Here is a 17,094-nt window from a genome sequence, read left to right on the forward strand (position 1 = left end):
GAGAAATATACATAACCTAAGCTCCTGAATATTCTGGCACAACAGCAACTTTAGACCTCTCCAGACCAAGAGCTCTGTCTGCAAATGTTCACTAAGGTAGAAGCATTTGTTATATGCGGCGGAGGGAAAAGTTGGCCAAAACACAAGTCTGTTCCAGAAGTGGCTTAGTTGTGCCTTCAACAGCAAGTGCAGAATAATTTATCTTGCTTGCAATACACAAAAACCCTATGAGTACGTGAAGGCATACTTCTTCTTTCTTATTTTTTAAAAAAACGAAGAAGAGATATCATATTTCTTGCCAGCGGAACAGAACATTCTTGTTCTAAGTCACGGGGTCTCTTCAAATAATCTTTAATATTATTATCCAGCCTATTGCTGAATCACTTAAGAAGACTGACCCCTGACCAAAAGAAGTTATCAAGCTCAAAAATCCATATATGTCAGGTTCATGTTGAAAGCAAAGTCTAGAAGTAAGCTTTCAGGGGAAACCCAGTGTAACTTAAAAAGCTGGCACAAACTCACAGCGACTACATTTCTCTGTACATCCAACTTAAGAGATTTTTTTTAAAAAGTACAAAACAGTGCAAAAATTAGTACAAAAGTAGCACAGCCACATGGGCTCCTGTAGAAATTCTTGCATGATTTTGCACAGAATAAGATGCTCTTGCGAATGCACAACTAACCTTTCAGCCTGAATTGGCCTCACTAGTTGAGAGGGACGCTATGTGTGATCATTTTCTAGACACCAGGAAATCTCCACCAATTCCACACCTGTTCACACACCACTTAACATTAACCTGTGCAGTGCTGCTTAAAATAAATAAAGTTAACAGTTTGGAGAATTAAGTGATACAGTCCTGCCGCAACCTGTTTCTTGACAAAGATATATGTGTGCATAAGCATTGTATTTTGAATTCAGAGCTTAGTTCTCTAAGGGGGAAAGAAGTCAGATTGAGAAGCTACTAGTTCTAGATTCAAAATCCTTTTGAGTTTCCATGCCTGCTGCTGGCCAACAAAGTGGACTAGTACCATTATTTCCCTATTACAAAATGGGGAAGGGGACCAGAGTCCAAGTCACACAGACTTGCAAGAGCTGCAGATAGGAGTTTGCGACTCAAGTGAAGTTTCCAATTAGTGACTTGCAATGCAATTGAGTACTTACCATGTTTGGTGCTTTGTATTAGCAAATAAAATGCTACCCTATCCTATGTAAGGATCTGTGAAACCTCACTGCAAATACTTAGGCACATGTCTAAGTTTAGCTATACAAGTATCAAAGACAATGGATATTAGAGACAATTTAATTTCCCTTACGTATGTACACTCACACTACGGTTGCGTAAGTGCACACGACGTTCAATTTCAGTTGACTCATCGTCAGTTGAACCCAACCCCAGCAATAAGCTCAGAGATCAGATGAAAGGAAGAAATAGAGCAAAATGTAATCAGCATATTGATGGCATATGCAAAACACATGATTGTGCAAGCTCCCATGGCTCCATATATAGACTAGAATAAGGGTAAGGATAAAATGGACCCAGCCAGGAAGTAATGCAATCACTAAAATGGGAATGCCACAATATTACCTACTAAGCCTCACAGTGGCAACAAGGGAAGAGCCACAGCTCAGTGATAGAGCATTTGTTTTGCATGCAAAATACCTGAGGCTCAGGTCCCAGAATCTGCAGGTAAGACTCTCTCTGATGGTAGATGTTGAACAAAGCCATCATGGCTACTAGCTGTTGTTAGCATTATCTTCCATATATTTTTGTCTGATTCTTGTTTAAACTCAGCCAAGTTGGTAGCCATCACTTCCTCAGTCACTCCCATCCTACAAAACCTAGGTTATGCACTGAGATCTGCCCTGTTTTCTGCTGATGCAAAGAATTTGTGAAGCTTCTCTGCAGTCTCTTTATCCACCTTTGAACTCCTTCGTCATCCAGGATCAGCACCAAAACTGGTCTAATTAATTATGGGCTGAAAACCCTCAACTATGCATTTGCAAGAGGGTCAGAACTAGACGACCCACAGGGTCCCTTCCAACTTTATGATCCTGTGATTTATTGTTCAGTGACAAATCAGAAAATGCAGACATTATAGGTGGGGCCAGACTCCCATCTCCATTTCTAAGCTCATTTGGAATTAATGTTTTGCTGGAATCAAGGAAAGCTGCTTCCAAGATTAAAGTGTTTAGAATAAACACTTCCATCTCTTCAAATGCAAATATTTCACTTATCTATTCCAAGAGCTAGTTACTTCCATCTTATATCTCTCTAAGCTACATCTTCTGTGGCAATTTTCACGAGGAAGAAGGAGACAACACCCTGAACCTCTCCAGTGTTCCATGGTCCTGTCATTTGCCGAAATACAATTGGGAACTCCTAGCTACTATTGTATGAGAACCATGGGGAAGGTTATGGAGATTGGCTTTGTTGCCTGCAGCAGATTAGTAACACATGATGTGCATTTGAAGGAATGGTTCTGTCATTATCCATCATATAAAGACATTTCTAAAGTATCCATCACCTTATGAAAAGGACGTGCTTTGTTTTGGCAAGGTGACAGCTGCTTTATAAGTGTCTCTATAGGATGGATTGAACTTCAATTTTGATCTAAATAAGTTAATGTGGCCCGAGACTTTTTATTTAAAAATACCCCCAAACACTGCAAGATGTGAGCTTATGTTCTGTGGATTTGTTGAGAGTGATAGGTGAGTTTTTCACTTCCTGACAATTATTATTTTTATAGCTTAGAAAATATTGTCTTCCGCACCATGGAGAAAAGAATCCCAGACCTTTTGTTGCATTTTGTATTTCAATTTTAATGCCCAGCAGTCTATTGTCATGTGCGCTTTGTATATCCAACTCTTTTAACAACAGCACGTCCAGTTCAATATAGTTAAATAGATGCTCAGTGGGTTCCTGTTATCTGATAGCTTGCCTTTATACCTACTCTAACTATAGGTTTCACTTGCTCTAAAGTAAGAATAAGCCAGCAGAGGAAAGAGGAAACCCTGTGCACATTATAGTATAGCGCCAGGCTAAAGAGTTCCTTTTCTCCCTTTGGAAAGCTAAAGTTTGGCTCCTGGCTTCCTTAAAATATTATTTGCAGGGGGAGAAATACTGTTTTAAGATCTTAACCTTCAACAGAGATAGGAGCCACACTCCAGGTTTGTAGAGAGTGACTCATTTAGTTGTTGGTATATGGTTAATAAAAATTGTCACCTGGTAATTATGCAGTGAAGCTTTATTAATTCTGTTCTTTTTTTCAATCTAGCACACAAAAGGGATTCACTTTGCTACATTCTATGGGCTGGCTGGGCTTGGGAAAAAGCTGATTGCCTTTAAAAAGTAATGACTGCCTCTAGGTAATAAAGGAGGCAAGTTTTTATTACTTAAAAAAACACATTTTCTCTCCGCATAAGACCTACCATATCTATGTGTCACAACTGATGTTTGTTCATTAAAAAAAAACTATTGCCAGGTGGTAAATTTTGTGGGCTTCTTTGCAAAGCTGAACTTGAACCCTGGAGATGTGTGCCATTTCCCCCCTTCCAATGAAATCTATTGTTCAGTGTCAGGCATGGTTCAGGAAATCCTGTATGCTGTGGTTGCCACTCTATTGGGACTCCAGCTCCCATCATCCCAAGCCAGCATGGCCAAGGGGCAGGGATGATGGGAGCTGTTGTTAGGCCACTTCTGGAAGGCCAAAGTTCCCCCACCCCTGCCCTAAAAGGATCCCAATGCTTCCTTAAGAGGTTTATCTGAAATGGAAGGGAAAATTGCAACGGCAGCCAAAAATCCAATGGAACGAGAATTCACATTTTATGCATGCTTATGATTTCATAACACAATTATGTTATAACTGTATTGTCACAGATTATTGCAGTTGAATATATTATGCTTGCCACTGCGGCTCACAGAAGCCTCTTTAATACTCATGGTGAACATGAGCAGAAGGTGCTGTTTTCCCTGGCAATAGTGAATCTACATTCATAAAGGCGTTATGAACATTGATCATGGTCTATGCTACTATCCTGATCCATCTTCTATTTAGAGGGATGACGAACTGTGCACATAAATGCCTAACGCAGCAAATGGTCAAGTTAATGAAGGAGATTGTGCATAGCCCGTCAGCAGAACCTCCCTCTTCTGCTCAGTCCTCTGACTAGGTCTAGTCACAAATAGCAGTTTGGATCAGAGTTTAAGGCCTTTAGGCTGAAATTCTAACCAAGGAGTAAGTCCCACTGAACTCAATGGGGTCATTTTTGAGCAGGCGTGTATTGGATTGTCCTTCTGGGCGGAGGGGGAAGGGGGTGCGGTGGGGGCAGGCCGCCCCAGGTGTCACCACTCAGGGGGTGACAAAATGGCGGGCAGCACTCACCGCGGGGCCTGCAGTGCGCCCGTGGGAGAGACACGGTGGTTGGGCGCCCACAGGCTCGGCACCAAACAGTCCTCCCGCTGCCTCCCCCTCAGCTGTGGGGCGGCTGAATGGGAGGAGGCAGACAGACTCCTTGGAGGCCCCACGGAGCGGCCTGCCCCAGCTGGCTCCACCCCACGGCGAAGGGCACACGCGCCGCTCCACGCACCCAATCAGCTTGCTCCACCGCTTACTTTTGGGTTGCTTACTTTCTTATGTTTCTGACATTTTTTGATTAACAATTTATTTACTTTTTAAACTGGACTTTATTATCACTGTATTTTACCTTAGGCATAACTAAGATGGGCAAATGGGTAAAAAATGTTTTTTTAAAAATACAGCAGCCACAGCTGGTATGGAAAAATCCAGTTTCCTCCTTTGCCAAAGCTTTCAGGCCTATGAAACCCTACATGGCTTGGAGCCATCCGCTATTGAGTAAAGGGGCACAGCTTCAACCAGTCTCCCCCCCCCCCCCGCCCCCAGCAGTTATTCCAAAGGAGAAAGGTCTTCTTCAGCTGGAACTCACCAGAACTCAGTTCTGGCACCTCTCTGGTGGGTGCCATTGCCATTATAAGAGAACAAGGGAGGTGTTCCTGGTGAGCTCTGGCACCTCTTTTTCTAGAAAAATAGTGCTGTAGAAATCGTTTCCCATAAAGGCCCACCGAAGTCTGTGGTTGTTGCCAGTTCAGGAGTAAGGGGAAAGCTCAACATTTGGATAGCTGCCTTTTGAGGTGGTTTCAAGGTGGGTGCAATTGTCAGTGTTCTTTAGGGCGCTGTTCTGAAATGAACACAGGGAGGAGGCTCAGGTTGCTATGCCCCAAGAAAATATATGTCAGCCATACTTCGAATTCGGTAACTACAGTAAGCTATCACATGATGATCACCACTCATCCCAATTTCAGTTCAAACGCATTTTGTCATAAACTGACACTGATTTTTTACACCCATGTCTTGAAACATATTGAAGTTCTGACTTTTGTAAACAGACACAAAGGTTGTATTTCCAATTCCATTTTCTTCCTCACTTTAGAGTTGCGCCTTTTGGCTTAGCACCCCTTACTTTTAACTAAATCCAAGCCAAGTCATAGGCAGTGCGCAAGCTTACTCAGAAGTAAGCCACTCTAAGTTCAGTGGGACTTACTCTCTAATAAAAATACGTTGCAGTGTGGCACCTTAAATTTACCATTTCACAGTCAATTTGGTGACTGTAAATGACAAGCTCGCTAAATGTAAGACATCATATCCCAATATATCACTGTGTGTCTGCAAACTGTAAAAACCATGTATTTTAACAGAGTGCCACATCCATGACATTACATGCACACACAGCTGACTATAATAATAATAATATTAACTCATTTGGAATTGGAACATTCAGTCACCCAGTTCTCCAGGTATCCAAGAATTAAATTCTCCTATTTCCAGCTTAGATCTTTAAAATAAAAAGCGATTAAGCCAAGACACTTCGCAGCTTTCAGTGATTCCTTTGGAAAGGCATTCTGCCAATGTATTGCCAATAAAGTAGTAACTACATTTGTGCTAGCTTAAAACATACAGCAGAACGTGCCAAGTTTCCTTATTTGGGAAAGAAAACACAGTTCCATGGCTTTCGAGGACTTTGGCCATCCATTTTTAGATTCACGATTTCTTATCCCCATACTGCAATTCATCTCTTGGGATTTCAAATGTGGCCCCATTCCAAGCACCCTGAAACAAAATGAACTCACTATTCCTCTAAGTGGTGGAAAGGAATCTATGCAATATAATGGTGCTAATATGCTACAAAAGGCACAATAAAGCCTGGCTTTCTTAGCAAACACAGCTCTGTTTCAGCCTAAGCAAATCTGAGAACATATATTAGGACTGGCCATCTTTTCCTTCCTCTCCTACTCATTTCCCCACCCTCAACCCCAGGCATGGATCCTGCTGTCTTCAGCACCTGCTCAACAGCAGAGATAGGTAGCTGAATCTCGTCCTGCTAATGACTCTTACAAGCAAAAAAACAAAAGTTTAACCAGCCAATTCTCATGTTGTAAAGCAACCTGCTGCAGGAACAAGCGCCTTACCAGAAAGAAATAAAGAAAACAACGTATTACAAATTTTCTCTCCGGTTTTCCCGAAAGCTGCAGTTACCAAAAAACCCAAAATGAGGCTGATCAGCTAAGAACTACGGAAGCTGCAATCTGGGAGCAAGCCTCCTTAAAATCAGTAGCAATCAGTTCTGAGTAGGGGTGTATAGGAGTGTACAGTAACACATGAAATGAGGACTGATAATGTTTCGTTTGGGTGTGCAAGGATGCAAGGCATAGCTGTCAACTTTTCCCTTTCCTTGCGAGGAATCCTATTCGGAATAAGGGAATTTCCCTTAAAAAAAGGGAAACGCTGACAGCTATGATGCAAGGGGGGGTTACTCTTTCGGTGCCAAGTTTTAAGCAGAAGGGATGTACTGGTACCAACAGCAGTTATGGTGGTTAAGAGAGAATGACATGGGTGCCTCCAGACGTCAGTATTTTGCAGGAGGGAGCACTGTTCGAAATTAACCAGGGGCCAGGAGCATTTTGCACCTGGCTTTTGACCACTTGTGACCAAGTGAAGATGTCTGGGTGCCAGGATGGCATCTGGCATCTCCACCAGCCGGAGGTGCATGCCTGGGGATCCTTGGATCTTGACTGTTTTCACACACTAAAACCCCATCCTGTTGAATTCTACCAGTCATATTTTACCTGCACAATTGGAATGAATTTCTGTGCAGCCAGAACCGGAGCAGTCACCATTAAGAAAAGAGGTTGGAATAGGCCAGACTGCCCCTGGATCAGGTGACTTTTCTTCTTTAAGTTCTCAAAGCTCTTAGCCTAGTTCAAGGTTGTCATCTGAACTAGCCAGATGTTTAACTGATAATCAACCACAGTCAGTCCATAATTTGAAAAATGAAACTTTAGAACCGTCTTGCCCCCAAATGGCAACTAGACATCCCAGTTTGGCAACTTTAACCTTGGTTTAAGGCAGGGTAGGCAACCTAAGGCCCGCGGGCCGGATGTGGCCCAATTGCCTTCTCAATCCGGCCCACGGATGGTCCGGGAATCAGTGTGTTTTTACATGAGTAGAATGTGTGCTTTTATTTAAAATGCATCTCTGAGTTATTTGTGGGGCCTGCCTGGTGTTTTTACATGAGTAGAATGTGTGCTTTTATTTAAAATGCACCTCTGGGTTATTTGTGGGGCATAGGAATTCATTCTTTCTTTTTTCAAAATATAGTCCAGCCCACCACAAGGTCTGAGGGACGGTGGACCGGCCCATGGCTGAAAAAGGTTGCTGACCGCTGGTTAAGGAGCCATTTGACACTTAGCTTATATATCTGAGTTTCTAACACGGGGAGGGAGTCAAGTGCCTACCGAAACGTTAGGATTTGCCCTAGTGCAACAAATCCAGGTGTTTTGGGTTTTTTTAAAATGGACTTTCTGCAGTTTGGAAAGCAACAGGGAAATCCAATGGAAAGTGTGAAGTGAACAAATGATTAACAGGAAGCTGTGTAAACACTCTACAAGCAACTTGGGATGAACGCTTGTTATCGCATAACCACCCCATAAACGAATCAGAACAAACGTTCAATAAGCATAGGATAGCATCTAACCTCTGCAGCACACACTTTCTGCCTGCAAATCAGAATGCTCAAAAAATGGGTTGCCTGCAGCAGCCCCTATGACCTGCAAATGCTGTACCCCTTCCACACTGTCTCAGTCCCTCACCTATAATAGGGGGAATGGATCTTTGCAATTCGTAGAAGAGTCTCACTGACACTCTCATGAAACTTTAGGAATCACATGAAGGCCCAGACATTTTAACAAGAACAGGGACTATATGGTTTTTATAATGAATAGTGGTTTTTTAAAAAACGAATGCAATTTTAAAATGCCATTTTAGCTGTGTTGCGTGCTGCTATTGCAATTTTACAGTTTTTGAGTAGGCAACTTTAAAATGTTTGAGGTTTGTTTATTATTTTCATATTTCTGCTCTTAGGAATTTTGTTTTAAATTAAAATTAATCAAATTGAAAAGCAGGCTATAAATACTCAGCACCATATCTATTCATGTTTATTCTGAGCATAAGGATTACCGAATTATCTGAAACATTTAAACCCTTGGGGGAAAATACTACATGAATATAAAAAGTATATAGTCCATATGTACATGTCTCAAAGCATATAGATAAGTCCAATAAATGTGTGAGGTATCAATGATTCAAAGTTATTTTAGCTGTTCCTAGTTTTAGCTTAAAGCAAGTACAGTGGTACCTCGGGTTACATACGCTTCAGGTTACAGACTCCGCTAACCCAGAAATTGTGCTTCAGGTTAACAACTTTGCTTCAGGGTGAGAACAGAAATCGTGCTCCGGCGGCGCAGCTGGAGGCCCCGTTAGCTAAAGTGGTGCTTCATGTTAAGTACAGTTTCAGGTTAAATACAGACCTCCAGAACGAATTAAGTACTTAACCCGAGATACCACTGTATGAGTAGCTTCCTTATTCTTGAAAAATACTATAATCTCTGACCAGTAGTCCATAGATCCGAAGCAGACACAGGTAAGTGCTGGGCCAAAAAACTACTCTGTGTTTTTTCCAACCATTGTTCAGCAACTGAGGAGAACGGAAATTGTATCCAAAAATGACCAAAGGGCACAGAAAATTTGGGTGAAATCCTGATGTGAACGTCCTTATATTCTACAAGTCATTTTTCCAGTGGTCTGCCGTGTGCAGCCTCTTTGGGTGCAAGTTTCCTCTTAAAAAACAAAACCATGACATCCTCAGCTAAGCTCTCTTGCAAACAAGGTGGGGAGACTGCCTACTATGTACCTGGCAGTTGTGCCTTTAAAAAAAAAAAAGTTAAGGTCTTTTAAAGGAAACTACTTTTAAATCAACAAGGTGGAAATAGTTCTTTAAAAAGAAAGCTAACAGGAAGGGCTTCCCTTAAACACAAAATCAACGAGTACACCAATCCCGGGTTTCTATCCAACATAGCGCTGTGTAACTGTCATGAATATTGCCAAATTAACACATATTTAGTGGGAATGCGCCAAGTCAGGAGCTTGTTTGGTCATATAAATTACAAACAGTCCCAAAGCAGAAGCACAATTGAAGGGGTCCACATCACCCCCAGTCATTTTGTCGGAAATGGCAATGAACATGACTTTTTAAAACCATAGATCTGTATAACAACAAGTTGTGTCCTTTCATCCCAGAGAGATCATTAGACAAGCAGCAACCAGCAGACACGGAATTAATTGTTGACAAGTAAGATTAGCATTGGTGCTATCAAAAATAGATAAGAGTCATGACACACTGGCCAAGGAGACCTGTTTGCCAGCGATAATGCCAATTTCCGCTACAACTGGCTTCCAGAACTTGTGTACATAGTTACATCCCCATCACATATGGCAGTATGTTCCTAGTCGTACTTTACAACCCTGCCAGCACAAGAGGGAACCAGATCTTACAATATGAGCTAGCCGGACCAGGGTTAAAAAACCGGTGGTTGACCACCTTCAAAGAAGTATCCCTAAAGTCAGCAGACATGGACCTAAAGGGACAAATCTCGGAGGTTTAAGATCTGGTCCACACATGTGGCTTTTTCAGGTCAGTAGTGCAAGCAGGTGGGGGAGGCTGCAGAGAAACGCTTTGTGAAGAGAAAACACACCAGCAACAGCCGCCTCACAATTATTAGGTCAAGTGCACCCAGTAAAATTCTCAGGAGCCTTAAGGGAGAGACAGAGAAACTGTGTGTGTGTGTGTTTAAAAAGGTTTGGGCCCACCCACCAGCACTCTCAGGCAACTGCAAAGGGCCTGAACCCCAGTAACCAGGCCCGCTGGTACTGATGCAAGCCCTGAAGCATGGGGCCTGGTGGTGGCAGCAGCAGTAGAAAGCAGCCATTTTAATTTCCCACTAGTGCCCTGACATGCCATGGCTCCCTTTCTGGCTATAACCAATGCCCTCTTACTTAGACCACTTGCGTTTCCATGTTAACAGCTCTTTCGTGTTTTGTTTACCTAGTGATCCCACCTAGTATCAAGCCCATGAGGGTACCATCACCTAAAACCCAGTAGGCTTTACTTCCAAATAAACCTGCCAAGTATCAGGCTGTCAAAATTTCAGGATCTATTATCAGGGCTTTTCCCCCCAGATGGAACTTGCAGGAACTCAGTTCTGGCATCTCTCAGGTGGGCGCCATTGCCATTCTAAGAGAACAGGTGAGTTCCAGCACCTCTTTTTCTAGAAAAACAGTACTGCATACTTTGTTAATTTTGGGTGCATTTTGTTACTTAAAAGGCCATAATGCATTCTTTACACACACTGGCAAAAGTAGTGGCGGTGGGAAATATTGCTTAGCAAACTTTGGGGAATACACAAGGCAAGGGGGTGTCCAAAAACCAGAGCTAAATACCCAAGTTTTTCCTTGCTCGCTTGCCTTTTTTGTTTCTCAACTGGTGCCACTCCAGCTGCTGCTGCAAACTTTTCGACATCCCTACGGGACTAGAAACCCAAAACGAGTCTAACGATTTCCTGCGAGATTAGCCGCCAGGATGAGGAATGCCCGAAACCCAGAAGATGACAGGTGGCTTGAATCATCCCTGCGCCCATTCCCAGGGCGGCGCTGCACAGGTATGCGCAATCCTGAAACCCGGGCGGCAGCGGCGGAAGGGCCTGCGGAAGCTGCCCTTCTCCAAACTTCCCAGCAAGTTGCAAGCTACTTTTTTTAAAAGAGAGGAAAGGCGTGTGTGCCACCAAAGCGGGAACAGGAGAGGGTGCGTGTGTGTGTGTCCGAGCTAAACGCAGAGAGGCGCTTCCAAAGAGCAGGAAATGATCCTTTCAACTTGCTGAGAAACTTACATAAATCCTCTTGGCAGGCAAAGGGGGCTGCGCAAGCCAGACTGCAGCGCTCCCTCCAAGCGCCTGAGGCCGGCTTCAGGGAGGGAAAGAGGACTCTCTTTTCTTCCCCCCCCCCCGGCCGCCCAGACCCCATATAGGGCGGCCTGTTGCGCAAAGTGGTTTCTTCTCCCGTTCCAAAAGCGCAAAGCCTCGGCGGGGTCGCTCGCCTTTTGGCGCTCAACTGTGCCAAGCGCGCGCCTCCTCCTAACCCCCGAGGCAAACCAAGCGAGGAGCGCGCTCGCTCGCTCGCGCCCGCCATGTCAGCTCCAGACATTCTTGGGGGGACGCGCGTTCACCCGCCGCCGTCCCCCACCTCCTTTCCCACTCAGTCAGGAGAAACACCCGGGCTTCTCCTCCTCCTCCTCCTCCGGCGAAATCTCCACCCCACCACCACGCCGAGCCCGCCAGGCTTTGCAGCAGAGCGCGCTTCCCTTACCTTCCCGGAGGGACCCGCCGAAGAGCAACTCCGCTTTCACCCCGCGGGACCTCGGCTTGCTCCCCTGGGCGCGCGCGTGAGTGCGAGTGTGCGTGCCCCGGATCTCCCACGCTTCCGGTTAATGTCACAAGGAGTCACACCACAACCCAGCCTTCCCAAGTACCTTCCGAGCTTGCAAGAACAGCACCACCCCGCGCCCGGCCAGGCTAGGAGCCGAGGGGCAAAGCACGGCCCGCCCACTTGGCGGCTGGCTCCCCGGCAGCTGCGGAGTTTCCCCACATCACTGGGGAGTCGAGGGCGACGTTAATCCCTCGCGCTCTTTCCCGTCCCCAGCACACCGACCGGGGGGGGGGGTAGGGGTGGATAAAAGATACTCGAGAGAGCCAACTTTATATTTAGCCCAACTAAGCCCCTGTCAAATTCGAAGGCAAGAGCCCAACAGAATAGAATAAACTGCATTTCTCCACAGAAATGTTTAAATGCTCTGTTCCGGCCTCGTTTGCAAATCAATGCAAGCCTAACTTACTGTTTTATAAATACTGCTGAGGCGAGGTTATTTCTGTGTGCACGTTTAGAAAAAACGTTTTCCCAAGATTTCCTGGCAAATGGCACCAGCTTTGCTTCTTATTCAAACATCAACAGTTACACACACAAAAATATCTGCGGGAGATTATATTTGATATAAGGAGACTTGCACATTGCCATGGTGTGGCTAAAAACTCCCCGGTTGTTCCAATCATGTGCCTTTTTAGAACTTGTGCTTTTGGATTCGACAAAAGTTAGAAGAGAGACATGAACATATTTCTGTTACTTTAATCTAAGGGCCAAACTTCTGGTTGCACTATTTGGTCTCCTAAAGACGACACAAAATAACTGGTCACTCTTCTTTTGAAAGAAAAAGCACCCATGCAACCTTCAGCCTGAATGTGCTGTCAGTTCAGGTCTACTGAGAAACAACACACACAAGCTGTTATTTGCCCCCAAATATGCAGTCTTAAAATACAACTGTGTAATGCAGAGCTACAACATAAAAAACCCCACCAAAGTAGCATCATTTTTTTCCTCCTACTCTTAATGTAATAATTAAGGTTGGGGTGTAACTCACAGAACTTGAATCACCACATGACATGCCTACCCAGCAGCAGACAGAAATTGTTGGCTTTGATTTGGTTTGTCAGTATTTCTCAGGTGTTTTCAATGGGGGGGGGCATGTCTGGAAGAGATCCACTCACTTGTGTGCAGGCAGCAAAAGTGGGCAACCTGTGGTTCTTGGCCTAATTATTATCATTATTATTATTTATTAAATTTGTATATAGCCCTATACCCGCAGATCTCAGGGTGGTTCACAACATAAGGTCGTGTGGTTCTCAAATTAATGCAAGTGGCAAGGAGGGGAAAGGCAACGGCAGAGAGATTTCAGCTGAAGGAGTGCTATTTTTAATGCAAATAAGTTTATAGGGAATTTTTAATTTCATCTACTGTGCCCGCCCCTTGGTGCTGATGTAGTATATGTTGCTGTTGTTAATTCTGCTGCCTGGTCTTTGACCGCAATAAAAGACTGATTGATTGAACAGCAGAGAGACAGAGAATGGGATGATGCAAAGACAGATAAAAAATGCCCCTGGCCATTGTTGACTTTGGACCCTGACTCCTACCGGCCTGTGCTGCCTGACCAAGTGAATGTGGTAGCCCTAAACTGCCTGCTGCTGCATGCAAGGATTTGTGGACTGAGGTGCTGAACAAAGCCAACAATTGTAAGAGAAGAATAACAGTGACCCTGTCCCTAGATCACCTGTCGCTTCTTAGAACTTTGTGCTTGAACTTGAGGTCACTAGGCCTGCTCCACAGCTTTGAGTACCAGACATGTATGGAGAAGCTTCTTCTTCTTGTTGTTGTTTAGTCATTTAGTTGTGTCTGACTCTTTGTGACCCCATGGACCAGTGTCTTCCACTGCTTCCCGCGGTTTGGTCAAACTCATGTTAGTAGCTTCGAGAACACTGTCCAACCATCTTGTCCTCTGTCGTCCCCTTCTCCTTGTGCCCTCCATCTTTCCCAACATCAGGGTCTTTTCCAGGGAGTCTTCTCTTCTCATGAGGTGGCCAGAGTATTGGAGCCTCAGCTTCACAATCTGTCCTTCCAGTGAGCACACAGGGCTGATTTCCTTCAGAATGGATAGGTTTGATCTTCTTGCAGTCCATGGGACTCTCAAGGGTCTCCTCCAGCACCATAATTCAAAAGCATCAATTCTTCAGCGACCAGCCTTCTTTATGGTTCAGCTCTCATTTCCATACATCACGACTGGGAAAACCATAGCTTTAACTATATGGACCTTTGTCGGCAAGGTGATGTCTCTGCTTTTTAAGATGCTGTCTAGGTTTGTCATCACTTTTCTCCCAAGAAGCTAAGTAAACGCAATTATCAGTAGCAGCTGGTAGGGCAGCCTTGCTTATCTGGCTTCCCAGTGCAGTACCCAAGATGGGAGAGGCCGCAGTGCTGTTGGTGTGGGTGCAGCAGCAGCAGCAGCAGCAGCAGGTGCATCAGAATGGCTCAGCTGCTGCAACAACATCACTTTGACCTTGTCTTGGTTACCAGCAGCCACCTCTGCATTAAAGGTAAAGGGACCCCTGACCATTATGTCCAGTCGTGACCGACTCTGGGGTTGCGGCACTCATCTCGCTTTATTGGCCAAGGGAGCTGGCGTACAGCTTCCGGGTCATGTGGCCAGCATGACTAAGCCGCTTCTGGCAAACCAGAGCAGCACACGGAAACGCCGTTTACCTTCCCGCCAGAGCGGTACCTATTTATCTACTTGCACATTGACATGCTTTCAAACTGCTAGGTTGGCAGGAGCAGGGACCGAGCAAGGGGAGCTCACCCCGTCGTGGGGATTCGAACTGCTGACCTTCTGATCGGCATGTCCTAGACTCTGTGGTTTAACCCACAGTGCCACCCGCGTCCCATCTCTGCATTAGGAAGGCGTATGTAACCCAAGGTACCACTGTACACACAAAGCACAACTCATTCTACCTCTGTGGTAGATGATGGAGCAGCAGGAATTTCGAAACTTCCTCTCCCTGCAACCTCTCTTTTCCGTCTCCCCACACTCCTCGGTTGGCTAGAGGCTAATCACCTAGGAGTAGTGGGTCCCAGAGAACAGGTGTGGGGTCTGGCTAGATGGGAAGCCCCTAGACTGGAAGTTCCCTTCTCTGCCCCTCGTATCACCCCACTGATGTTTATTACTGGCTGCTGCTAACTACAGGAGCAGCTGTGGCCTTTCTGACTCACCAGTATAGATCTCTGGGTATTCATATCTGTCAGGGGTTCAGGAGCAGAGGCAAGGGCAAGGGAGGAAACAGAGAGCGAGGGGGAGGAGGCAGAAGAAAAGATGAGTGATGACGACGACCCGAGATCTCCGAGTCTTTCCAGTGAATCAGAAGATTCACAGAAAGGAGCACCAGTGGCCAGGGCAAGGGGGGAGCCTAGGGGGACACCCCAGGAAGATAGAGCCAGAGGGGACTCAGAGGGGAGCAGTTGGAAATCGGGACCAGCGTCACCGCCAGAGAGCAGGGAAGAGGAAGGGCGCCAGGGATCAAGCGCTGGCAGCTCACAACAGGGGGGAGGGCACGAGTCAGGAGTGGCCACACCTCCATCGGGGAGCGAAGAAACGGTCAGACGGAAGGTGGAAGGTTGGGCGCGCGCGCCAAGTTCAAATGCACAGGAAGGTGGCGCAGTAGGCAGCCCGGAAAGGGAGCCAGGTCCTAAAGCCCGCCGAAAGGAGGGAGAAGAGTCAGGGGGGTCAGCGTCAGTGTCAGAGGAATCCCGGAAGGAAGAGACCCCGGGGGGCAGAGGGACCCAGAGAAGAACAGTCAGGCGGAAAAGGTGGAGCAGGGCTAGGATATTAAGTTGGTGTACAAGGGGCGGAGACTCAGATGGAGCTTCGCCGATCTAACCATTAGACGTAGGGTTGCACGCAGCAGCTTGAGAATGGAAACTGTAACTCAATAAAGACTTTTATTTAATGATCGCTGGCTAGCGTGATCCTCTGTGAGCTAGGATCTGGAAGCAACTCTGACAGTATCTCAGAAAAAATATTGCATGACTGTTGCCTCAGATACTGTAACTATTCTGCTTGCCTCTCTCTACCACCTCCCCACACCTTTTAGTCTGAGGCAAATGTGAATTTATTCAAGCAACTTGCTAATATATTGACATAGAGCACTCTGACGCACACAGGCAGTTGCCTCAGCCTCACTTCATAATTAAATCAATGTGTGCATCTTAGTCCATAGGACAGGATGCCTCAGGGAGGACTCATAAATAATGTTGAGGGCGCCATGACCAGTTTTTAAACACAAGCTAGGTGGTTTTATGAATTTTATCAGCTATGCCAAATATCAAGCTATTTCCAGGTCTGGATCTTCAATAGCCTGAGACCAGTCATTCAAACTGCAATGCAATAAACTACAACATAAGAAACAAAAGAAAAAACACAATTAAAACCAACACGAGCGGTTAATGTAATGGATGTGCCGTCTCCCATCTTCACAAACACGTCGCCAGCTGAATGCAGACCATGGAGGTTCTGGGCTCGTACTTCACTCTTCCGAATGTGGCTTGCCCTGTTTTAACGTTGTGTCTGATTGGCTATGGCAAATGCCACAATAACTGAACGCTACATATAGATACAGGGAAAGAAGTTCCCCTAAAGATTAGGGGACCACATAATGGTCACCTCCAGGCTTGATTACTGTAACTTGCTGTACGCGGGGCTGCCCTTGAAGCTGACCCAGAAACTCCAGCGGGTGCAGAATGCCGCAGCGAGGCTCCTTACGGGGTCCTTGCCGCGGGATCACATTCATTCAGTGCTTTCCCAACTGCACTGGCTCTCGATGGAGTACAGGGTCAGGTTTAAGGTGCTGGTTTTGACTTTTAAAGCCCTATGTGGCCTAGGACCCACACACCTATGGGACTGCCTCTCCTGGTATGCCCCGCGGAGGACCTTAAGGTCCACAAATGACAACACTTTGGAGGTCCCAAGTCGCAAGGTGGTTAGATTGGTCTCAACTAGGGCCAGGGCATTTCAGTACTAGCCCCGACTTGGGGGAACGCTTTGTCACAAGAGACTAGGGACTTGACGTCTTTCCGCAGGGCCTGCAAGACAGAGCTGTTCCGCCTGGCCTTTGGCTTGGACTCAGTCTGACCCTTATGTTTCCCTCTCCTTATGGTTTTGATCTATGGGCCACTTTTGAAGTGAGGCTGCAATTTAAATTGTATTTTAATCTGTATTTTAAATTGATGGTCCGTCCCCCCCCCCCCCGTATT

The sequence above is a fragment of the Podarcis pityusensis genome (assembly GCF_964106645.2).
Source record: "Podarcis pityusensis genome assembly, chromosome: 1".
In the NCBI taxonomy this organism is placed as follows: Eukaryota; Metazoa; Chordata; class Lepidosauria; order Squamata; family Lacertidae; genus Podarcis; species Podarcis pityusensis.